Source organism: Argentina silus (genome assembly GCF_951799395.1).
Source record: "Argentina silus genome assembly, chromosome: 21".
NCBI lineage: Eukaryota > Metazoa > Chordata > Actinopteri > Argentiniformes > Argentinidae > Argentina > Argentina silus.
This window is the reverse complement of record NC_139675.1, coordinates 1,643,108-1,668,668: the sequence shown is the minus strand read 5'-3', so window position 1 is coordinate 1,668,668 and position 25,561 is coordinate 1,643,108. Positions and strand designations below refer to the sequence as shown.

Genomic DNA, 25,561 nt, shown 5'->3' with positions numbered 1-25,561 from the left:
AATGCACTATGTAACAGCAAGTAATTACAGATTTACTACACGTGTATAGAGGCAACTTATGTAAAAAGCGACCAAAAATGATTTCTCCCTCAGTTGAGTAGTCACTGTAAATCGCTATGTCTGAGGAAAACAAGCGGGACTCTTATTAAGCTGCCAATCATTAAACTTAGAATACAGTGTGGGTCAAAAAGTACTAGCGCTCTTCAGCTCTCCCTAGTCAGATAGACAAGACAAGATTGTGCATTCTCATGGTCAGGAGTGCCAAAAAAATGCAACGCTCGTCTCAATTTGAGCATTTTGGTCTTTTGCTCTCCCGGAATGAGAGATGAGGTGAAAGGGCGTCCTGTTCATTATTTATGAATATTCCTTTTCACCGTGTCAGCTCCCTGCTTTGGTATTGATCTGTGGAGCGGGTATTGATCCGTGGAGTAGACACTCACTGCACCACAAGAAAGGGTTTCAGAGCAAGAGGAATAGAACCATTCCTCTTCCCTCCGCTGCCAGATCGGTTTATGCTTTAGCCGACTCTTACGACTATGGCTGCCATGCCAAACAACGATAATGACAGGCAATTGGCAGTTGGCGAAAGCACTGAAGCATGAACCGAGCCGGGCTAATAGACCCTGGAGCTGCTCTGAGGACCATGACAGGAGGAGGAGGAGGGAGGAGAAGAACTGAACAGATAAAAGGTACAACCTTTCAAACATTTGTGAGAGGAAATGTTGGTGCTCATCTTTTCAAAGGCTATTTTTTATTCTTTTTTTAGAGTCAGTCCCACTCTTATATTTTTCATTGGATAGAGCAGAGACAAGAAAGTAAAAAGGAGATGTGTGTGCACTGTAGGCCATGGCTGCTAGACCACCCAGGCCAAGGGGCTTATCTTTATTAGGATCTCATGTGTGTCTCTGCAATCAGGCTGCGGAGGCCACATAGAGTTGAGGCATCCATGCATAAGATCGCAGAGTTAATGTACGCCTGCCTAAATCCAGTGACCAGCATGGACAGCCGGCACTGGGAGCCGCCAGGCGATGTCAGGTAACAGAATAACATGTTAACACCCTAATGTCGGTTTTGCAACCTTCATCACATGATGACATCATACAACAATGTTGTCTGAGTCACTATTTAACCACCACCGTTGCAGCCCTGAACTCATGCAAATGACATACAAATGATAAGTAAGCTATTTCATCAGAAAGTGAGAAGGGCAAGCTTTTCAGGCAGTCTTGGTGCATTAAATGACAAATGCTTCTGAGGAAAAAAAAAAAAAAAAAAAGCCCGAAAGAAAAGCCAGTACAGGCAATCTCCCACTCCGTTTCTTCAACTTAGTCAAAAGGTCACGTCTTCAGAGTGTGCATTTCAAGAAATAGAAATATTGCGAAGGGTGGCAGGCAACAGCTTTAGAGAATTAAACCATTGTTTTGACCGGAGACCTTTTTTCAAAACGTCCATTGTGTGTGGCGAGGCACAGGCCGAGATATCGGTCTCCGCCGATCAGGAATGTGCTCGCCTCCAACACCATACAATTACAGCTCCATTGTGTGAAAGCAGTGGACAAAAGGCAGCCTTTTCCTTCTCTAGACAGAGAGGAGGGTGGGCTTTGAGCTGGAAGGCGTGTGTTAGTGTTTCCCTTGGTCGTTTCTTTTATTCTCAAAGTGAGGCTTTGAAGGCCAGAAACTCTTGGCTCAGTGCGGTGAGGCAGGTTAAAAATAAAAACCGAAAGGAACCATGAGGAAACACTGTAATAAAAATAAAATTAAAAAAAAAACGAGAGACTTCGCATCAGTATGCCACAGAACATTTGTCGTGACGTAATATGGTAAGGACGACATGGCACTTTTCAGATCAACGTCATTTGACCTCGCTCAAGTGTCACCCCCGCAACAGTTTCTGACCATAGTCCGTCTGTCAGGCGATGTCACAGCCATGAGTCTCGGAAAACTGCTGACTCAGCCTCAACCCGCCATTCACATGAAACACTGCTTCTTTAATGCACCTCAAATTCAATTACACACACAAACCATGTTAGCCAACACTCAGGACGATGCAGCAGCATCTAACGACCAAGCCCTTCTCATTTTAGAGACCACGGACTCTGAACAACATCAGCTGTGTCATTGTTGCTTCATCCTTCCGACCCAACAGCGTTTAGCTGTCCTAGAGCTCACCCTCAACCTCCAAAAAGGGGTTAAAAGAGAGGAGAACACCCTCTCTGTCTAAGGTCACCATCAACATACTGCCACCAGCCTCTGAATGGGCAACTGGAGCTGGGCGCCTGGTCAGAGAGGTTGGCACGCAGCCTGGTCCTGCCAGGGTGGAGGCTGGCACGGACGCCGAGTGCAAAATGAGAAGCAGCCATATGGAGCCTGGAGCAGTGTGGGTTCATTAAACCGTAGTTTACTACACAGGGCGAGCCAGCGAAACGACAACCCACAGACAACGACGCAACATTAAAAAGGGCTCCTCACACTCCTAGCTTCGAGCTGAACAACTTTGCTGATGTTGAAACATGATTTTTGAATACATAAATCCCAAAGCTCCCTTTCCTGAGTGCCTAAATATAACTTGAGTGCCAGATCGTTGTCAACTGTCAAGTACCTGAGAGCGTGTGGACGTGTGTGCATAATCTCTTTCACTAAGATGCAGACTTCGCTCAGGATGAGTCAGACAGTAGTCGCAGTACAGAGAACAAGGATGAACTGAACCTATTAAAAAGCTCCCCCTCAGACAAGAGGCTTCTGACTCATACTTATCAAACCACTTATTAAATGAAAATAGCACACCTTTATCCTACACCTCCTTTTCATCAAAAACGAGATATCTTCTGATATAATCAAATGCATTTAGACAGTTACGTCGGCACAACTTGCCTAGGGATGTCGGGGTAGCTGGAGGGTGTTTGATACTGGATATTATCCCGTGTGATCAGACATGTCCTGTCCCCTGAAGCGGGGGATTACGGATGACGAGGACACAGCTGTGGGAACAGGTGTGTCTGGAGGAAGGGAGGGGAACCTGGCATCCGTCCTGACAGTCAACGGTAGTGCTGTGACGGCAGGGGTACAACTTCAAACTTGTTCCAGTCAAATAAGGGGTATTTAGCAACAACGCAACTCTTCTAACGAGACAGGGGAACTGTCTAGGGATTGATCTTGTAATAACAACAGTGTTGGGGAAACAACAACGTGAATCATCGACACAGAGCTGTCCCAGAAGGTGTTGTTGCCACCAAACGAAGCAAATCTACAGAGATGAGCCACACAACCACCAAAGACAACAGTAGAAAGCTAAAAATCTACAGGACAGACACCAGTGATATAATGCCCTGGGCATTACATTTACAGTACAACATTTGTGACTAGTTTACTGCTGGTGTTAGCCTGCAAAATAAATCAAGACCCAAGATCAGAAAGCATGCATAAATTCATTGAGGATTTAATGGTTTTCTGTTTGTGTCTTTGACTGAGGAAAACATCTGTAAGACATGATCCTCTCACTAAGTTTTAATTGCGCTGTGGTTGTAAAAAAAAAAACGTCCAGTAAATCTGAAGTCTGCGTAGCCCTGATGTAACCACTGACAAGGCAGCCAAACATACTGTACTAGGGCTGGGGTTGCCCCAGCTGCAGTGGGCCTTGGGAAATCCCTGATTGGTTTCCCTTTGAATGGACAAAACAGTGAGTTTTATCAACCCCACTAACCCACCCACAACATAATTATCTTCTGGTATCTTGTCTGATCTGTTGATAAAGCGTTTATCTAATGCTTGTCCAGCGTTTTCCCCACCCATGGGGTGGACAGTGTACCGGACCTGAGGAATACAGCATTGATTCAAACCTTCCCCCGTTACAAAGTAGTGACTTGTTAGCAAATTATTCCATTACCATCTTCCTCTACATCAAGTGGGGTGGGTCCTTCATTAAAACGCAAAGCCAATTTGTCGATCGTAAACCTCTTGCAACCAATTAATGGGAATTAGTGTTAAGTGGGTTTGTGGATTGTTTCGTGTCGCATTGATCTTATTGCCCACAATCTCTCTGACACGCTGGTAGAGAAGACGGTGGCGACCAGCCAGGCACAGCGGTCTAAGGAAGCCGAGGTGGAGCTGAGCAAAGCGTAACGCGGTCCTCTGTGGCTCAGTTGGTAGAGCACAGCGCTCACGACGCTAAGGTTGTGGGTTTGTTTCCCGCTGGGACCACATATACTGAAAATCCACTGTCTCTATCCTGGTCCTCTGTGGCTCAGTTGGTAGAGGACGGCGCTAACAACGCTAAGGTTGTGGGTTTGATTCCCGCTGGGACCATACATACTGAAATGTACGCACTCACTGCAATGTAAGTCACTTTGGATAAAAGCGTCAGCTAAATGGCATTTATTATCTATCCAATGGAGAAAAACATACAAGAGAGTGAGACTGCCCCACTCCAAAAAAAAAAAGTAACATAAAAAAATCGACCTCACAAGTACGAAAGATAAAAGTCCTTATTCAGCATCGCTTCTAGAAAACACACATTGAAACACAGCACTCCTACTGCTCCAGTCATTGTACTCCAGCAGTGGGAGTCCTCAATGCAACCAGGCTTGCAGAGGACTGTTTTCTCTGGCTAGGCCCCCCTCTAGTGGGCAAAGAAGGTAACACGCACCACACACACACACACAACTAAAGCATGTGTTCTGGAACACAATGACAAAGGTGTCCGTGCACAGCCTGCCAATGCATGTTCAGTGTTTTCCTTCATTTCCAACAGAGTGTCAGATTCAGGCCAAGTCCATTGACTGCATGGCAGGCATCCTCCACAACAATGTTCTCAGTGGACAGGATGGGCCCTCCAAGAGCGAGTCTGTGAAGTCAGGACTTCCTGCCACCCCAGGAACAGGGCAGGGAGGGTATAGAGTCAATGCGCTTGTGGTTTCCTGTTTTTCGCGGGGCTTCCGAAGCATGAATGACTCTGCGTAAGCGTGTGACCGCCTCTGTCAGCTGCATGGTTTCTCATACAACACCCAGCAAAGACAGGCAGATGGATTAGCTGCAACAAATAGGCCAATTCTATTGTGTGTGTGTGTGTGTGTGGGGGGGGGGGGGGGTGTACTGTCGGGGTCAAGATATGTCACTACAAAAGTGAAACATGACAACATGTGAGGACGTCAACATGGGTCAAATAAAATCATGCATACTTCATGGTCTACAAAACCCATTATGAGCTTTAAAAATCCTGCCGTAAGCGGGGCAACAGAATGCGACAGGGCATCTACAGTACCGTAGTGGGTCAATGAAGTCTCGAATCAAGAGGCCAGGCAGGGCTTCTCAGATACGATGTTTTCCAGGACTTCTTCCAGTCTAGCATATTAGTTTGCCTCTACGCCAGCTCCACGGACGGCCGTTTACAGACCTAAATGAAAAAGCACTGCAAATCCAATACCCACCCAGCAGAACTTGTATTACGTCCAAATGGAAGCTGACAGCGTGACTTCTGCAGTCCAAGCTGCTTAGAGCCATAGGACTTTAAGAATACGCATCAGCAGCTGTTTTTACTGTCCTCTGCTGTCCTGTCCTCTACTATCAATTGTACACTGGCCATTCTCCTCTCCCTGCTGCTGGCGAAAGGGCCTCTAAATTATTTACAGAGGATGTGTGGGTGTGAGTGAGAGCTGGGGGACTGATTAGGGAGTGACACAAAGGATGACTGAATCTCAAACCTATTCACTGTTCTGCTGCAGACGATGCTTTCACCTCTCTCTCTCTCTCTCTGTCTCTACGCAGGATGACACAGCGAACTGCACCTTTCCCTGTACTACAAAGCAACCCTCACCTCTTCCACATAGTTATTAAAAATTTCCACACCACTCTGACATTCAGACCTCTTCTGAAGAAATGACACAACCACAACCACACACACAGACACAGACAATAGACAAAAAGAATTGACAGACCCGTCATCCAACAACCAGCCTACTTGTCTTTTCAGGTGAAATCGGGCAAAACAAAGCAAGGAAAGAAAGAATAACAGAAACAATGTTATTCAGTTACAGAAGAAACCAGTCAGTGCCTCCTCTCTTCCCGAGAATGAGCAAGGCGTCCGTTTCTCCTGTGATAGGAACAGCTCCCATGGTTACCTAATTAGCAGGCTATATCAATACGTGGAGGCAGCAAAGCAAAGGTGTTCCTCTCCGAGTCTTCCTGTCCGCAGACTGTAATTAACTTACAGGCGCTGCAGAGAGGTGCTAACAAGCAGCCTATGCTGCCACAACATTGGAGGCATTAGAAGGCCCTTAATGAAAACACACACACACACACACACACACACACACACACACACACACACACACACACACACGGGCTACAGTAGCATAGCAGCTCTAATGGCGCAGGCCCCTGTGGCACATACAGTACAAACATGCTGTCTGTTCAGCACGGTCTGCAATGGAAGTGGGAAGTGGACGTGACGAACGGCACCCATTCAGCTTCATCCTAAGTGTCCGGCTCACGACAGGATGCCAAGCCTTACCCCCCCACAACCCAAGCCTTACCCCCCCACAACCCAGGCCTTACCCCCCCACAACCCAGGCCTTACCCCCCCACAACCCAGGCCTTACACCCCCACAACCCAGGCCTTACCCCTTACCCCCCCACAACCCAGGCCTTACCCCCCGCACAACCCAGGCGTTACCCCCGCACAACCCAGGCCTTACCCCCCCACAACCCAGGCCTTACACCCCCACAACCCAGGCCTTACCCCTTACCCCCCCACAACCCAGGCCTTACCCCCCCACAACCCAAGCCTTACCCCCGCACAACCCAGGCCTTACCCCCCCCACAACCCAGGCCTTACCCCCCCACAACCCAGGCCTTACCCCCGCACAACCCAGGCCTTACCCCCGCACAACCCAGGCCTTACACCCCCACAACCCAAGCCTTACCCCCCCACAACCCAGGCCTTACCCCCGCACAACCCAGGCCTTACCCCTTACCCCCCCACAACCCAGGCCTTACCCCCGCACAACCCAGGCCTTACACCCCCACAACCCAGACCTTACCCCCCCCACAACCCAGGCCTTACCCCCCCACAACCCAAGCCTTACCCCCCCACAACCCAGGCCTTACCCCCCCACAACCCAGGCCTTACCCCCCCACAACCCAGGTTTCACAACAGAACCGCTGAGTACCGTTCACCTCAGCGCCCCTCCGCGGGCGCACCAGACCTTTTCCTTCACCTCGACCCGCATGCATCTGCATCCTGAAGGAAACACGCTGGGATGAAGACAACTAGGACCGCGGGATTCCAAACCTACATCAATTATTCAACCACCAAATAGGATTTCACATTGGAAAGCCATTATAGTCTCTCTGAGACCGGAACAACAGTTTCGGGAGGGACTGAGGAGGCGAGACGAACAGGTGACTGAGCGCCTGAGCATACCTTTAAATATTCAGCAGCGAGCAAAGCACCCCCCGGTCCCCTGTATGCTATCGCTTTACTTTTAATTCACACACGCGTGCCGGAGATGAATAATTCAGTCTGGACTGCACCGTCGTCTGAGAGGGGGGGATGATCCCTTGTAGCACACATACACGGACACACGCACACGCAGACACACATAGTCACGAACACACACACACATACAGACATGTACACACACAGACACAGACACAGACACGCACGCAGACACAGTGCAAGGTGAGCCCGTAGTGCACAAACTCATCAAGTAAAACTTCACTGGAGACTCCTAAATGAAGCACAGCGCTGTAACACTGACTGTAACACTGACTGCAACACTGACTGCAACACTGACTGCAACACTGACTGCAACACTGACTGCAACATTGACTGCAACATTGACTGTAACACTGACATGATAATGCAGATATTTGGCTGTCAAACTTGATCCCACTGTAATCAAATTGACTCGTGTTGATTATTTATCTCCCCCCCCCCCCACCAGCGTATTATAATACTCCTACACCACAGGAGAGTTGTGTATCACGTTCCCTTGACTACGTTTGTTTTGGGAACTATATTTCTCAGCGCAGGACAGAAACCAACCACAATCAATCACAAAATAAATAGTTAAAGCATTGTTTTCTTCAATTTTGGGATTTGTTGTGTAACCATTGTGTAAAAGCAATAACGTCCTGGAGGCTGTGATTTATCATCAACAATGTGACTTGGTTGGGTTTCGCTACGACGCGTCATGCCTAACAAGTCCCCCACCATGACAATATTGACGATAAATCAGGTCCTCTCTGGCATTGCTGCTTAAGTGGAGGTGGAGAGGCAGAGGCAGAGATGAGCCAATGAATAGTGCGTGTATTTCTCACAGAGGACTCCCATGCAGACTCCACACAGACCAAGAGACACCAGGACAGGACAGCAAGCTCACCGCTTGGCTGCATATATATATATATATGCCATTTAGTTGACGCTTTTATCCAAAGCGACTTACATTGCAGTGAGTGCATACATTTCAGTATATATGGTCCCAGCAGGAATCAAACCCACAACCTAAGCGTTGTTAGCGCCACGCTCTACCAACTGAGCCACAGGGGACCACATTTCATATAATCACCAAGGCACCGTCAAACAAAACCATGCCAAAAAAACATTTGGATTCCCAGGTCAGTTAGGTTACAGAAAAGCTTATTACGGAAATGCCATTGTCTACATTAACAATAGCCTATTACTTAAATGTATAGACTAAAGAGCCTGTTTTGCCTGGGGTGGTCCAGTGGTCACACACAGACACACACACAAAACACTACATTAACAACAGCCTATTACTTAAATGTACAAACTAAAGAGCCCAGTTTGGCCTGGGGTGGTCCAGCACCGTGATCTGGGGTGGTCCAGCACCGTGACCTGGGGTGGTCCAGTGGTCCAGCACCGTGACCTGGGGTGGTCCAGCGGTCCAGCACCCGTGGCCTACAGTGCACACATATGCCCATGTCGGCATGGGTTAGAATCTGGCCCGTGTCCTGCTGGCATACCCTCCTGTCTCTCTCTACTGCCTCTGTCCAATAAAAACTGAAACAAATACGAGAGTGGGACTGCCCCACTCCAACCTTTAAAAGAACCCACAGTGGGGGACACACACACTCCTGCCTCCCTCTGCATTTGCTCACTGATGAGCTCGCGCCACACTGACAGCAATGCTTCACAAGGACCAGGTCGCCCCCGACAGCATCTCTCTCTCTCTCTCTCTCTCTCTCACACACACACACCTTCCCTCCGCATTCGCCCACTGATGAGCCAGAGTCACAGCGACAGCAGTGCTTCACAGTTAATCAACCTCCTGTTCCTTCATAACGATTCAAAACAACTCCCCCGGTGCCTCACGTGGAAGTGTGAAAGTGTGCTTCCTGCCTCAAACGCTGACAACAAGGTGGTGGAGGGGCGGGTCCCACCACTGCCCCCCGATCATCCTCTCTCTCTCTCTCCCTCTCTCTCTCTTTCTCTGTGTCTCTCTCCCTCCCTCTCCCTCTCTCTCCCTCTCTCTCCCTCTCCCTCTCTCTCCGTGTCTCTCTCCCTCCTCTTCCTCCTCCTTCTTCTCTCCCTCTCTCTCTCTCCCTCCCTTCATCCATAAGGATGACACATGGCCAGAACTTCCTGGAACAGTGGCCCTGGTTCAATAAACACTTTTCCAAATGGTTCAGGAGGACGCTGCCAGAGGATGTTGTGACACAGTGTGAGAACACACGCTGCCAGAAGGGACTCCGGTTCCAAGACGGTCTAATTACTCTCGTCACAGAAGAAGAAGAAGAAGTCTGTGTTTTCACTACTACTATTACTTCGTTGTTTTGGAATAAGAAAACGTAGGAGACAAAACGTAAAACCTCCTAAGCTTAAGTTAATCGGAAGGAATACAGCCGTTCTGATCAACAACACCCGACTGGCAATGGAGAAACCCAGAATAAACAAACACACACCAGCACGTCACGTTTCTCTGGTTCTCCGTTTGTGTGGGAACCAAAACTACGAGACTTCAAACCACCTAACGTTTTGTCTCAATATGGTAATCGTCTCCAATGCATCAAAATGAGCACAGTGCAGACTGCGCTGTCGCTGACTTAGGCAGGAACTAAATCATCGGGCCCTGTCGAGGGGGCGTACAGTTGGGCAGAGTAAAAGGCCCGGTGTGGAGCGCCTGTCGTGAATACTGAGGACGCGGTGGGGATAAATCACACCCTGAAACGAGAAAGCTTTATTGTGCATCAGGGCTCCACAAAGGAGTTGACGGAGGAGAATGAAAGGAGTCTAATTACCGGGCGATTAAATATCTGTCTAGGTTTCCTGTAGCCTAAACCCAAGACACACACCCCTGCACCACCCCTCCAATACCCCAGGGATGGGCATTTGAGGAGGGTTCTCTTTTTGTGAGCCCCCCCCCCCACACACACACAGACACACGTACCCTGTGACACCCCAATGTCATGCCCAGGGGAGTGTATCTGTACTCTGCAGGAAGGTATGCGACCAAGCCTGGAAGAATTTCCCATCCAAACACACCCTCCCGAACCCCCTGAGGGGTGTCAGAAAGTCAAGCAGTTACTCACGATTCTCTCTGTGTCTGTCTGTCAGCCAGGCCACACTGGGTTCCTCTCCCGTCCCGGGCCCTCTGCTAGGGCTGCCTGAGGGGGCAGAGAGAGAGGTCTGTCAGTGTGTGTGTGTGTGTGTGAGAGAGAGAGAGAGAGAGGGGTCTGTCAGAGCATGTGTTAGGCAATCTCAGGGGTCATCACACTGTAAACATACCATGGGGCTGTCTGGGATGGAGAGAAAGGGAGAGAGATGGAGAAAGAGAAAAAGGGGATGAGAGATTATTTTGAGAAGAGGGAGAGAGAGATAGGGAGAGAGGGAAAGAGACAGAAAAAGAGAGGAATTGTTTTGATAGAGGAGAGAGAGAGAGAGATGGAGGGAATGGTGTCTGTGTTCCAGGCTGGAGTCTCACAGTTTATCCCCTGAAACCCGGATCACCACAACAAAAACACACACCCACTCTCCCACACTGGCCAAATGAGTCACGTCACGCACACACACACACACACACGCACATGCAAGCGCACACACACCCCAAACAAATGGCACTAAAGAAGGCCAGCACACAGTCACAGACACAGTAAGTTGCCCCTTATCCTGGTGTAGTTATGCTGTAATTACAATAGTAAAAAAAACAGATCCTTATTCCACTCCTGTAATAACACAAACCGCCCAGTTCTATAACTATGCAATTATGATCAATTATCCATGTACTATGTAACAGCATCTTAATATAATGGTAGTACAGAACTTATAGAACTACAACTCGGTACAGCGGACAAAAAAAATAACAAGTCAATAAACAAGTCAATAACCCCGCAACAAATAAATTGCCCCCTAATACCGGTGTAGTAACACTGTAATTACAATCGTAAAAAAACACTATTAATATGCTACATGGTGATGAGGCGTGGTATATGGAGTTGAGCAGTCTGTGTTGTTCCCCAACTGGAGCCCCTCTTGGTGTGACATCCACAACCGGAGCCCCGCTTGGTGTGACATCCACAACCGGAGCCCCTCTTGGTGTGACATCCACAACCGGAGCCCCTCTTGGTGTGACATCCACAACCGGAGCCCCGCTTGGTGTGACATTTGTGCATTTGTGCCCTTCTGGGGGTTCATCCCAGGGGCGGGATCGTACAGGCTAAGACAAAAAGGCGGACGCGTCAATAACGCCGTAGCAGGAGGGCAAACGCCTGTGTCAAGCAGCGCTGGTGCGTCACCACTCCACCTGTGAGCAGATTGACTTCCTCACTCAACAGATTGATTGCCTCGTCTAGAATTCAGCGTTAACGAGGGGGGCATACGTATAAGTGGCACTTAGCATGGCCCGTGGTGGTGTGTTTAGATGATGATGCGATCGAAGGGGTACAACAGCTGCATGAAGAAATAACAACAGCTAAAATGAAACAAATCAATACAAATCACAGAATCAGACACTGGAGTGTGTTCATTCTGTGTGGCAACAACACTCGTTTTTGATGATAATAACCAACAAGGCAATCTAGAGGTGTGCCTTGCACCTCCGAGTACCTCTGCCTCTGAGCACGCAAAGAGGAGCTGGCTGTAAAAACGTCAGAAGCGGACTAAAGGATCTCTTTTAAAGCATCTCGTTGATGAACCCCCTGAGGTCCCACCAGAAGCCGCCCGGGCTCTTAACCCAGTCCATATTCTCAAGTGTTTAAACTCTCCAGTTCAGAAGAAAAGAACGCCGCACACATCTTTGGTTCACCGATGAACTCATCTTGTACCTCCACTTAGGAGAATCCCCTGGCCTGACAGCAGGGTCGAGAGACATTTAACGGTGCTTTGATAAAGGAAGCAGAGCTCAAGTCAGAGAAAAAGTCCACGTCAAACTTGAGTACTCACAGGGGATCATTCTGGCAGATCAGTTGAGCCGGGCACGGCCCTCTGTTGGGCTGATTGTTTCGTTTGTTAGCTCTGAGCGGGTGCCTCGAGAAAAAAAACCACCACTAAATATCCCCTCAGGCAGCACAAAGATCTGACTATGCCAGAGGAACGAGGCTGGCGAACTCCACGTAAACAACAGAGCTGAGATGTGAACAGAGAGTCCTGGGAAACGCATCGACACACAGCGCAAGGGGCAGACTATCCAGCTGTTTTACAAGAGATCGCCGTGAGACAGAGGTATGGCCGCGTCACAGAGGGGAAAGCTGGTGATTGATGACTCTGAGACTATGTTTTGAATTATCCTAGAGGAGAGAAGAAGAAGGAGAGAGAAAAAGAGTGTCCTGCCTCCTCTGTTATAAAACACCGTAGCATAGCACCGTAGCATAGCACCAGCTGGAGTAGGTTCCCAGGTCTGCTGAGAGACTCCAGACAGCAAGGAGGAGAAACAAGAACATTATTACCACCCCAGCTGCAGAACAAACCGTCCGTTGTTCATCTCTCTTTAGGGTGGAGAGGCGGGCCAAATAAACTTGAACTGAGGGTGAGGAGGGATCTTACTCATAGGTTTCCTGACCGTTGACCCTTCCTATAACTTCTTTCCTGTTTTCAGATTAGCCTCGTCTAGTCTAACAGTCAAACTGGCGACAATACAGTTATTTGCGTTCCAAAACAACAGCAGGCACCACAGAGAAAGAGACAACTTGGGAAGAGCAGCATGAAGTCATTTGGTCATTCATCAAAGTCAGTTGAGAAAATATCTCGGACAAATCGGTCAACATGAAATTTTTCTTCAGACCGACATCCAAAGCAAACATTGAATTCATCAGGGTCAGATATGCATTGTCGTACATAACATTTATAAAAAAAATAAAATAAAAAAAAAAGTTAAAAAATTCCCACCAGTGCCACGATCCTAGAAAAGAACAAGTTCATCTGGAGATTTCCGTTGACGTCAGCTGCTCACCAGGCCAGACATTAATATTTATATTACAAGAGACACGCGCCAGGGGGGGTGGGGGGAGGGACTCCTGTTCACTGTCAGTTTGGTCGGATCGCAGTGCTGAGGAAATGTGCTGTAGGAAAACTCTGAACAATAGTCAGATGTCACAATGCAGGACCACTGAATAAGCCGGCCCACTTACGGATTCAAACACAAAATGTTCTGCCACAGACGCCACACAAAAAAATACCTTTTGAGTTTGCCTTTATCCCGGGCCTTATAGAATGCCAATTGATTTGTAAAAGACTAAAAAAGAAAGAGAAATAAATAAATTAATAAATAATAATCTGTGATTGTGTTGGTGGTGATTTCAGAAGCCAATTTCAAGCAGACGCAGCTTGGATGAAATGAAAGTCACTTTGATTCAGAATAGAGCAACAAGTACGCACACTCATACACAGTGACCCACTTACAGCACTCGGTAGAATCAAGAGGAAATGCCGACATACACAGAGGGGAGGGTTGTGTGTGTGTGTGTGTGTGTGTGTGTGTCAGCGTTCTCTGTGGTAGACCTTGCCTTGTTATGGATATATTTGGCCGGCGTTCAGCATTAGGACAAAGTGCACTGCGCGAAAGGGTGCACACTCCCAGGGAGAAATTCTCTCTCTCTCCTGATACAGTGACCGCACCATTGGGTACCCAGATGCACTTTCTCGGAACGGCGCTGAGGGTTTTCCCAGAGACTCCTGTTCTGATTGCAGCCCCAGAGGTGATGGACGCCTGTCGCCAACGCCAGGGGTCAGCTGTGTCAGGACATGGAAGACGGCCAAATGAAACACATCCACACAGAAGAACTGCAAAGTGTGGTCTCGGCCCAAAGTTATTAAGTTCTGACGAGGCATGGGTGAGAAATCGTCAAGGGGAGAAAGGCCTATTGCACATCTCAACCTGTCATGACATGATTCATGTTAGCTTAGAGTGAAGACATTTCGAGTGCACAGACACCCATAATCCACTTCACCCCTCAGGGAAAGCTCCATCTGTCAGGCTAAAAAGCTAAGTGAGAGGCGCTAGCTAGCTCGCTAGCTAAAGCATCTGTTGGTCCTTTAAACCTGTCCGTGTAGCGCAGGAGAGCCTAACCCCTCACAACTCACACCACCTGGCTGACAGGTGCTTGGTCTGACTGGGGCCATAATCGTCGCAGCATCCAGGGCGGGCTAATCCAGGTTCTCGAGGGCTGAGGCATCCCTCTGCTCCTGACAAGCCTCCAGGTGGAAGAGAGCACCTGGCCGAGGCACAGGCAGCTCAGGGAGAGGACGGGGCAGCAGATGGGCCAGGGCACGGCCTTACCTGGTCCAGTGTCCTTGGCCACGCGCACACACATACACCACACACACATCCAACACACATCCAACACACATCCAACACACATCCAACACACATCCAACACACATCCAACACACACCCCTTATTGCTGGACTGGAGGGGTGGGGAGGGATTAATGAAGAGAATGTTTTAATGCTGGAAGAGTTCAAGCAAAGGCCTTTTGTTTTCAACGAAGGCAGAAACGGAGATGACACACGGCCTGAATGGAGAAAGGGAATGATCGAAAAATGACGCAATGGGATCTTAAAATACAATCACACCAGTTTGATAAGCTTTTACATGTTTGTACACAGTCTTCCATCAAGTAAACTGACAGGTTGAGGAACAGTGAAGAGGAAACAGATGTGACTCACAGTACAGAGATCACAGCTCAGGGATAATACAAAGAAAATGCTGTCGTCTGACCATGATAAACACGCTGTTTACAGCAAGAAAAGATGCTCTGGACAGCAACTTCACCCTGGAAAGATGTTTATTTGTTGAAGCATTTCGGAGCAAGCTCCTTCGTCAAAGTCATGCTGTTGTTTGACCAGGGGATCTACTCCAGCAACTCCTCATGCTGAGGCAAGGCATGTACATCTAAACACTCCTACAGGAGCTAAGCTCACACACACACACACACACACACACACACACACACACACAAACACACACAGAGTGGCACAACAGGGGCATCAGGATCAATGCACTTCGATTCAACAAAGTTAGTTCCCTAGAGAGACAGCAACAGACATACACACACCAGAGCAATGGAGAATTGAAAGGTACACACACAAAGAACAAACACGACTTAAGGATTAAGGGTTGCCAAATTAGACTCAAAGTGGGCTTCCTCTATATTGACATTTATTTCTAATAAAATGCTTCCGGATGTTGCATGGTCACTTAACTAAGGCAGTACAAGCCTTGTGCCATACATTTGTGACTGCTTGACTCTAATCTATGTTTCCCGAAAAAAGTCTGAAAGTCGCTTGAGATAGGCCTTTCTCTCCTAACAAACCAAACATTTCCTGCATTCCTCAATCAACACCGCCTTACACCGACAGGTATGCGAGCCTTCAGGGAAACCTGAAATCCCAAACAATGGTGTGTCCACAAGACGACATCATTCGATGAAAGAGAACCTCGTTACAGCCCTCTGGCATGTCGTATTTACCTAACCTTTCCTTGACCAGGTATAACAGGATGATTAAACACACTGGTATTCCACAACAGTCTGGCTCCAGTGGCGTAAGATCACTTGCATGTCCTCATAAACACTGGGTTCCTGTCAGGGCGTGAACTTGGGAGGCCCTGGTATTACTCCAGCAGACCTGTGTTCTCACACATCAGCGCTGCCTGGGAGCGGAGCAAAGGGCAGGTAAGAGCCTCCTGCACATGAATAATAAACCAGGCGCCTGGCCGGGTCACACAAGGCACCTCAGCCTGCGGTGATGCACGCCGCCACGGCCCGGTTGTGGAGTTACTCAGGCGCCAGGCTCGGCAGACCTCTTGAGAGCACAAGTCAAGATAGAAGGGATGCCAAGGCAGGCGACGGGGGGGGGGGGGGGACCTAAGCTTAATGCAGTGCATAAAACGCAGTTTGTGAGGCGTGTATAACCCGTGTATAAGCCATTAGTCAACAGTAAAAAGGGATGGCCAACTGCGACTTAACATGACCTTTCACGAACGCATTAAAATCAAATGGAGCTATTAGTAGGGGTAACATTAGTACGCAGCAGTGTCTGTAGTTGGCCCCTTTCTCAGCTAGAATTTTACTGCACAAAATATATTAATATCTACTCTTATTGCTGTTGGTCCTTTAACCTATCCCCTAACACAAGCTCTACGTGCATTCCTTTAAAGGGCAGCCCATTCATGTGGTACAGAGAGAGACTTATGGTTGCTTCATTCATGTGGTACATTGAGAGACTTATGGCTGCTTCTTCCAGGACTGAACGCGGAGTCTACTGCAGGGCGGATAAGGACAGCTCTCATTGGGCCACGGAGCTTCCCTAAAGAGTGGCAGTTCACACTGAGCCTACTCAGGCTGAGAAGGCCTCCGCTCTCAGGGCGTCTGGGCAGGGGCTTGCTATACCAGCTGCAGCGCAGGGAGTGGCAGGGAGGAAGGAGGAGAAGGAAGGAGAGATGCTCCTCAAAAATCAATGCAGGAATGCAGGCTAATTACCTTCCACACCCCTGACACCCCTCCTCCACCTCCACCTCCTCCTTCTCCACCCAGTTCTGCGGCTTTTTCACATCAAGCGGGTGAAACCTGACAAGGCCCGTAATGACACCCTCTCCAGTGATGGTGAGCTCCACGGTGGAGGCGAGCTCCAAGGCGGAGGCGAGCTCCACGGCGGAGGTCTCATCCACCAGCACTCGCAGGCTCTCGTTTCACCCACACAGGGTAAATGACAATGAACTAGCGGGATGGGCTGCCGGAGCTCAGGTTACAGGGGAGAAGAGTAACACAAAGTAATAAAAGAGGGAAGGACTGAAGGGAGGGGGAGAGGAAGAGGAGTGAAAGAATGGGATGATACATGTTCAGAAAAGGGCCACCACACCAAAGACATTCCAACGCAACACACCTTGCTATCCATTTCAAGACAGGTTTGTGACTGTTCAAGTGTTCAGCTTTTCCAGACAGACTTACTCTGCAAGGTTAGGACCTTTGGAAAGAATAGATTATATTCACATGCATATCAGAAGTCAGAGTCACCTGCCAAACACATCGTCCTCTTGGAACAGATCCACTATATCACTTGACACAGGGTCTGACATGTAGTCATTACTTTACCAGGAAACCCGGCATGGCATGTCAGCAAAGAACTGGAACATTTTAAGAGTAAGCAACTGTCAAACTGAAAAAATTAAACAACCTAGCAGGTGTTAAGACAAAGAGGAGAGGTCCAAAAAAAACCAGAGGGTGCTTAATCACAAAGACAGGTAAATTCATCTCAAGGGGCTTTTCTGAGGTGATATTGAACTTAATATGTGATACACCAGTGTGCTTAAGTAACGCCTACGTGACATAGGACATTTGCTGTAAAGACTGATCCCTTTTTCCCATTCTTACAAAGAGGGGTAAAGACAATGGGCCTATTCATGGGCCGTTCGTCAGGCATATGGATTTATCTAGACGCAGTCAAAAGGTTCCCCTTTCTGTTTTGTTAGGGACATTTTTCCTCCCCTCAAGGAAGGAAAAAAAAGAGATAGACAAGGGTTAGGAGTGTCTGAAACCCTCCTAAAGACCTTTTTCACCCCCACTACCCCCCGTACAGGTTTCTCTCCTGTGAATAAAAAAATAAATAATAATTTTAAAAAAAACTTCTTCTAGCATTGTGACTGCCAATGGCCCCTGGTCTGAGCATTGATTACTTCATCTTATGATGACTGATGGATAGATGATTCACTTACTTAGACAAATGTATTTGTTGTAAGTCGCTTTCGATAAAGGTGTTTGCTAAATGCCATAAATGTAAAAAAAAATGTAAAAGAGAGAGAGAGGGAGATAGAGAGAGAGAGAGAGAGAGACACAGAGAGAGATGAAAGACAAATTAAAAAGATAAATGCCATTAATGTAAATGAAACAAATTCACTAAAGGCCAGAGAGGCAGGGCTGGGTTTGAGTTTTAAGACAGGAGCAAGAGGCAGTGAGGGTTATCTGTAGGAGAACGAAGGAGAAGGGGGAGAGGAGAGGAGAGGGAGCGGTGAGGGTTATCTGTATGAGAACGAAGGAGGAGGAGAGGAGAGGAGAGGAGAGGAGAGGAGAGGAGAGGAGAGGGAGCGATGAGAGAGGAGGAGTGACGGTTGGAGAGGAGGTGTGGAGGGGTAGTGGGAGTTGGTGGGTAGGGAGAAGCAAGGATAAGCACGGTGGAAGACTATGATAACGACACAAAAACTGTTTACCCGACTTGTGCCTCCTACAAAGAGCGAAGAGCGAAGGACACAACCGACTTCGCATGTAACCCTGCGCACAGGGGTAGAACAGCCAGCCCTATACAGGGGTAGAACAGCCAGCCCTATACAGGGGTAGAACAGCCAGCCCTATACAAGGGTAGAACAGCCAGCCCTATACAGGGGTAGAACAGCCAGCCCTATACAGGGGTAGAACAGCCAGCCCTATACAGGGGTAGAACAGCCAGCCCTGTACAGGGGTAGAACAGCCAGCCCTATACAGGGGTAGAACAGCCGGCCCTATACAGGGGTAGAACAGCCAGCCCTATCCAGGGGTAGAACAGCCAGCCCTATACAGGGGTAGAACAGCCAGCCCTATACAGGGGTAGAACAGCCAGCCCTATACAGGGGTAGAACAGCCAGCCCTATACAGGGGTAGAACAGCCAGCCCTATTCAGGGTGAAGGGCCAGGGCACTGGCCCTGCTCCAGCTCACCCCGCTATCCCTCTTCACACACACACACACACCCCCCCCCCCCCTCTCTCTCTCCCTCCCCGGAGCTCACCGGCAGCCAGATGGGAGTACCGGGCTCAAAAAGGCATTTGTCTTCATTAGAGCAGACACAATGAATAAACAGGCCCGGCTCACTCTGCCAAGCATTTCCAAGTCCCCAGCCCTCCCTGCCCCCCTGCAGCCCTCTTCATACACTCTCAGACAGGACACTGAAACCTAATAGAGTGTTTCATACAACCACATTCGCCCACTCTGAGTTTGAAAACCCGACCATACAGATGACTGCCCTCCACGGCCACGCGTTCATGTGACTGTCAGACCACTAAAGCTGTGTGGAGTGCCAGGGCCATTTAGTGACTATTGACTAATAATGGGGCATTGATTTTTTTTTTTTAAAACAACGTCTCTAACTGCACAAGTAGTCTACCACCTGTCCCAAGGCTTTGCTTCCCATTTAGAAACGGTCAAACCAAAGGTTTCTTTCAATAGACTGTTCAAGAGACAAGAGAGTACTTTTAATGCATATTTGGGGCATAGAATGTGGATGGCTCCCAGGGTGGTGAAGTGTATCGTCTTAAACCCATCATCAGCTATTCATCTGTTACCCCAAAGTCATTCTTAAGACGGGGAGGAAAAGCAGATTACATTTCCACAGGCATCAGGACTCATCTCAGTGGCTGAAATCCAATTTAAAGCTCCACAATCAGCACAGACACCCACTTTCTCAAACAGTGATTGAGAGCTGAAGAAAGACAAACTCAGACAAAGGTCTTCTCAAAGAAGCCAAACAATGCGAACCTACAACAAACCCATCCAAGCCCCAGACGATGATGGGATCCAATGACAGCGACCAATTACCCCGATAGCAACAGGGTCTCTTGTGGGTCCCTGTTTAAAAACAGTGGTTCAAACTGAATTATTTGAATGGACTGTAGATAAATTGTACTTTGAACAACACCAAAGGAAAATAATGGCACGGAGTAGTCTGAGCACAGCAAGATACAGTAGTTTAAAAATTAGAAGTAGCTCAGAGCCAGTGCCAGACAAATAACAGTACTCAATTTCAATTCTGCTCAGTCCCTGGAGCTCAGACCAGACAGCTAGTAAAATGTATGTGTCATCATCACCGTAAAGTATGGAGACAAGTATGACCTCCAGATGTCACATGCTGTTATGTGCTGCAACATTCCTGACCTGATGCTCACGATAACAAGAGGATCGGAGCACGAACAACTGCTCACAACCAAAACAAACTCTCCATCATATGCTGCAGCTGCAAATCGGTCACTTCGTTGAAGAAAAACCTTGTCAGTACGCAGTGTTGAAACACATCTAGGGCCTCGTCTATGGGTGAAGTTGTTAACACAATATTCATCAACATTTTCAAGACGCACTAGGCCTATATCTCAGCATGAAGTAACTTGGCATGGTGTCCAAGTTAGCCCTATACAGTCGATTAAAAACCAGCTGCAGGGGGCGCTTAGTGGCGTAGCACACTAATACGCACACCACGTAATCGCAAGGTTCCTGGTTCGATTCCGACCCTCGACCTATCTTGCATGTCATCCCTCCTCTCTCTCCCCCATCCTTCCTGTCAATCTCTACTGTCTCTCTCAATAAAGCAGAAATGCCCTAAAAACATTAAAAAGAAAACAGCTGCAGACATCTCACAGAAGCTTCAGGCCGCATCAAGGCATTGGTCCCTCAATGGCAGGGCCATGCAGTGGAGGTTGCAGCCTTGTAATTACACAGAGGCAGCTGCTGGAGGCTTAGACAGGGATTGAACCCAGCGTTGGATCAACCACCCTCTCCCTGTAATGATCTCGTCTACCACACACACACAGGAGACAGATGCACATTTGATGGCGATATCAAACCGGATCAACCCTGGTAGACGAAGGGTGAGTAGCTACTGATGCTCTAAGGTAAGGCCCGGTCCCTCCCACCTCCCAACTCTTATTCCCTTTCCTCTCGTCTCTCTCTGAAGCCTTGGAGAACACCACAACTCCCAGAGCCACCTCTTGGGCATCCCCAACGCAGTGCGGTCCTGCAGGGCAGAAGTGTCCAATCCCTTGGTCACTGGAGAAAACAGAGGGGCTCTTTCACCTGCTCTGGAGGGGGGAAAGAGTGAGGTGAGCAGGGCTGTTTAAAGAGCGCCTGGACCGGCCGACACACTAGCCCTCATTGTCGTGATCCGCTGTCCTCGCGACAAAGGAGAACTGTGGGAATGAGTAAAGCTGAGGCGGAGGGCCCTGGCTACTCGCCTGCTATCTCCTACATGTTCTGGTTCTAATTTACTCAAAGGCTATTAAAAATCAGGCCAAGACCTCAGGGCCAGTGACCGACACGTCAGACCACTGGCTTCCTAATGGCACAGTCAGATAGGGTGCCTTCACATCATTATTAACTTGCATTAAGGGTGTAGTAGGGCATCGCTAGGCTGAGGCTATACCGTGCAAGATGGAGGATGTGTCGTGTGATATCACCTTATTTAATCTTTAATGTCACCATGCATCATACAAAGATTGCCTAGCAACACTCGACTGCCTCCAAACATGAGGATCTGGTAGAAAACTGAAACGTCTGACCTTCTCAAAGCTTGTTAGCTGAAAACATCGGTTACACAAAGGCCTGAGTTATCCCTGTCTGTAAATTGTACCAGGCCTTTCTGCCTTCAAGAGAATAAACAAAGCTAGACTGACTTTTATTGACTGTCGATTAAGTAGAAAATAGGCCTCGTTCGTTCAAATTGAAGTTGGAATGCAGGGAAGAAAGAATCAAAAAGACTGAAGGCAATCTCAAATGTTTTTTTAACCACAAACTAGCCAACACAGAGCTCATACTGTTCATCCTGGTACAAACTCTAGTAGACTATTCGCTCCACTGAGGAGGATTTCACATACCCTGGCATACTGCAACTTTGCAGCTGATACAGCTTCTGTGACAGTTGAGCAGTTCTGTCTGTGTAAAAGGACCCATGAGGACCAAAATGTGAAATTCATCAAAGGACATCAAATTGAGTGTCAAATGAAAGCTAAGAGTCTATATTTTTGGGAAATGAAGTCAGAAATACATTTCTCACCATCTTCCATCATAAGAATAGAGATAAGCAAAGGTTTTGACTTTTTGTCAAACATATGGAAAAGCATCACAAGAAATCATCTACCAGAAAAGGTCTTTAAAAGGTGTTTATAAAAACATCAAACCTCATTAATGTTCAAGTATAGACCTCAGTCAACTACTATGAACACTTACAATTTTGTTTTGCGGAAATGACTCGGCTTCTGCAAGTTTAAGAATCGTTGCCAAGTCCCTGAGTCATTCTGTTACCAGAAACCCACATAAGTATAAGATATTTTCAAATCTCAGAAGGGAGGGAGGGGGGACAATTATGTTTAATAATTTTATCATTAAGTGTCTTAAGTGTCTTACTAGATCATATACACAAACCTATTCACAAGAACTGTGAATGACCTCTAGGCTAATGTACAGTAGCTCAGTGTTAAGGGACCTGAGCTGTGAAGGACAGATGAATCCTTACAATAAGAGCATGCCCCCAAAACACTCAGTGGCGACGTTTCGGCTGAACCTGTGGCATAATCATTGGCGCTAACATTCATCATCACAACGAGGAGGGTGTCACTTAGGATTGTACAAGACTGTCCAAAGGACCCTCCTCTCGCCCTCATCCACACAGACGGCTGCCGTTAACTAGACGGTGTTGTCATGGGACGCCAGACTGCATAGAGAGCACAAGCACACAAGGAGGACCAAACGGGGGCAGACAACAGCCGTGTCAGACGTGCCAGAGGTGGGATTAGACCTACCCTCACAGTGGCACGCCATGTTCCAACAGAGGCCCCTGCATCCTCATCAATACCAGCCTCCGCACTCTATCCATCTGAGTGGCTCCTGTCGGGGGCACAATCCCTGTATCCAACACCCACCTGCTGGGTCCAAAGGAATGGCCCAGCTGAGAGGACTAATGGCATGGTGCGCTCTGTGATCATAGAAATATAACCCATAGAAGGGACGCGTCTTACCGACGTTGACTCCAACGGGAATGCCCGGTCTTTTAATTCTAACTCTATGGCTGGGAAAGCTCCCTGGCTGGCTGTGCTGTTGGGGGAGGTCAGGAAATCCTGATAAGATGGGCAACTAAGAGAAGAGGGTCAACCCAGCCGGACGTCTGGCAGCCTAAAGCAGCATTGCACGGATTCCTTTCATATCTCACAACCATGTGTCTTCCCTGTACTCATTTGTAAAGCTAGTCTGTGCACTCACTGATAGCAATTGCAGCTTCATGGAAACAATTCATAGCTATCCACCCACATGAAATGACTAGGCTAATTCGCCAGAGCTAGACCAAACCGCAAGCATGGGATGGGACTCAAGATACCCTAGAAGGCAAAGAACTGAAGCTTGTTTTTTATAAAAACACATAGATCCTACAATGTTGACAAGTCAGACCCCTCCTTAAAAGAGAATTTTGGACCAAGTTCAGAAACAGTGGATAATGCTATCGCCAGAAGACTGTCAAATCAAACCTGAGGGCTCAAGTCACATTCCTACTGATTAAATGAATTCACTACTCCCCTCTAAACAGAACAGGCTGACTTTGTCTCCCCCCAAACTATTTATGACCAGAGATATGCAGAGATAAACAATTTCCTTCCAATGGCTGCATACAGTAAGGGATGCTTGGGGAATTCAGTGAATAGATGGGCCAGCCTGGAAGAGCATAATTCTGCATATTCCCCCCATTTGCCCATCAAAGCATGGCAACAAAGCTGTACGACAAAAGAACAACAGCATATGTTTCCAACAGCTTACACACTTGAGTTGACGATCAGGTGCCAACTGGGTTCCACTCTGCAAACGAGCACACACAGCCGTTTGTGACAGACACGGGGACTACTATTGTGCGAAAACAAACCATTTCTCAGAATGCATTCTTTTATAATATAAAAAAAAAAGAAAAAGAAGAAAAAAAGGGACTGTGCAGTGGTTGTGCCACTTTCCCAGGGCAAGGCGAGCCATGTCAGAGTAATGCAGGCTGCCTCCCGCTCAGCGAGAGGCCTCTGCCCCAGCGGTTCCAGGGGTGGGCCAAGGCCGGGCCGCTAATTAGCCCCTGAACTCTTCGTGGTCACCATGTGAAAGAAAAGCACAAGATCCCATCTATAAGCCCCCCCCCACACCCCTCCCAGCTCTCTCAGTGACAAACCAATGAGTTAGGCTACGACCCGACAGGCAGCAGCCAGGCAGGGGCTCCTCATCACACATAAAGCCTCAGAGGGTTTCCTCTCTGGCCTCGCGTCAGCTCTCTGGAGCTGGAGAACGCCCTTTATTTAGCTGATACGGTTGATGTTTGAGAAGTGGTCTGGGCAGAGTGGACCGGGAAAACATTGGGGTGGTGGCCTTGAGTGGGGGGTTGCGCACACACACACACACGCGCACACACACGCGCACACACACGCGCACACACACACGCGCACACACACACACCCTTATGATGCAGCTTTCATTGTCCTGATAGCACGTCAATGGCTATCGATCCTCTCGGCTGGGAACAATTCAAGGATTGAAAGCAAAAGTCATACCAGTAAGGCTCTCACAAAGCTACCAGTAGGTCTGAGCCAATATTTGCTAATATATATATAGTTGTTCTTTTACTACTGACAGAGAGACGTTTGTGTCAATGTAAATACTTTAATGAATATGCGGCACAGTGTCACACTGTCTGTATTCTGGAACAATGCTGTATTCTGGAACAATGCTGTATTCTGGAACAATGCTGTATTCTGGAACAATGCTCCCAATGAATGTTTGTGGAAGTGAGACAACAGGCAGAGGCTTGGGCTACGGCCTGCTGTCCCTCGTCCTCTCCCTTTTATAGTTTGATGGTGTGAGTGTGCTTCACCCCCTCATAGAAGAGTGTGCCTTTCCAAGTAGTCCCTGCCGAGAGTGACACAGCCCACCTAAACTGGGGAAACACAAAGGGCAGCGATTATCTAACCCTACAATTAGAAAACGTCGATAACGCGTATCCTCTTCATCTCGACTCCGCCGGTCTGCATCAACAACGAGATGACGCTAATGCTCTTCATTACTACCCTCTAACAGCCGAACTGTTCTCACTCCCGACCTTCGACCCGCCACAGAGCGACCACAGGCCTGAGACCACACCCCTCCAACCTGCAGGTCCAATCATTTGACCCACCACAGAGCGACCACAGGCCTGAGACCACACCCCTCCAACCCGCAGGCCAATCATTTGCATGAAATGGAGCAAACCCCTAACAATCAATGACCACAGAATTACCAGATTTTAGCACATACACAATACCAGTATTTGTGCATGTCTCATGAAGGCTACACCAATGCAGATTGAGAGTGGCTGTATAC

At 48.1% G+C, this 25,561-nt stretch overlaps 1 protein-coding gene across 2 annotated transcripts in view; it reads right to left on the bottom strand.

Moving 5' to 3' along the window:
- Positions 1 to 25,561, bottom strand: part of fbxw7 (F-box and WD repeat domain containing 7) — a gene marked incomplete at its 5' end in the record, with an annotated part of 155,326 nt that overhangs the window by 116,838 nt on the left and 12,927 nt on the right. For both annotated transcript variants that reach the window (XM_083692732.1, XM_083692735.1), the window contains one exon: positions 10,548 to 10,622. The remainder of the gene's footprint in view (positions 1 to 10,547; positions 10,623 to 25,561) is intronic.